The sequence below is a fragment of the Salvia splendens genome, chromosome 19, assembly GCF_004379255.2.
Source record: "Salvia splendens isolate huo1 chromosome 19, SspV2, whole genome shotgun sequence".
Taxonomy (NCBI): Eukaryota; Viridiplantae; Streptophyta; class Magnoliopsida; order Lamiales; family Lamiaceae; genus Salvia; species Salvia splendens.
The window spans coordinates 10,833,530-10,834,423 of record NC_056050.1 but is presented as its reverse complement, the minus strand read 5'-3'; positions in this window follow the sequence as shown (position 1 = coordinate 10,834,423).

Sequence of the window (894 nt, the reverse complement as noted above, 5' to 3'; positions counted from 1 at the left end):
CCGGAAAAGTACGCCGGCGCCTCCTACTAAAGGCAATGGTCGTAAGAGATTTGTCCCGTCTCCGATGCCCGAGGACAAGCAACTAAGGAAGAAGATAGACTTCGGTGAGGAGGAAGGACCTGCGGCCGGTAGTCCCAAATGCAAAGGATCCTGTTCCCGGCGACTCCGTTCCTCGACTTGGGGTCTCTTTCAGGATGGAGGACCCCGAATTGCCTCATAAGAAGGAAGAGGAAGTGGAGCATTGGAATGAATGTGAAGAAGGAGTTCGATGGCCCCAACGGTAGAGAACCGTACCGGAGAGAAGGAGGCGGCCCGCCGGAATCTGCTGCTCCCGCCGTCGAGCTTATGGCCGTTTCCGGCGAAGTTCCCCCCCTCCACAATCCCCAACCAAAGCTTGCTAGGTCACGTGAAGTACAAGCTGCCCCATGTTTGTCCCTGCCCCATTGGAAAGTGGAAAAGCAAAACCTACCTAACCCTGAGGCAGGTACAAAAGTTGACTTGGAAAGCACCAATCCACCTTTCCTACCTAAGCCATCATGGTACAAGCAAACTTGCCTAAAATGTTAGCAAGTACAATAGCTCCCCTAGAAAGTGCCTTCTCCCCTTTCCCCTCTTGTATGGCACGAGCTGTATCGTTGGATTCTCCACCAAGGAACCCAAAACTAGATGAGATCCTACACCTTGCAGCGTTGGACTCGGTGGAAATGCTGGATGCAGCGGGCGGCGCAGCCTCTTCGTACCGGAAACCTTACCGGCGGCCAGTTACAAACCTCCGGAGTTCCCCAAAACTCTTCGGGATGCATGCAAAAGTATCACACACACCTTGGGATGGGAGTGGACCTTCTCTTGAGGACTCTTCCTCCTCTCGAACGAGGACGAACTAGCAAGATCCGA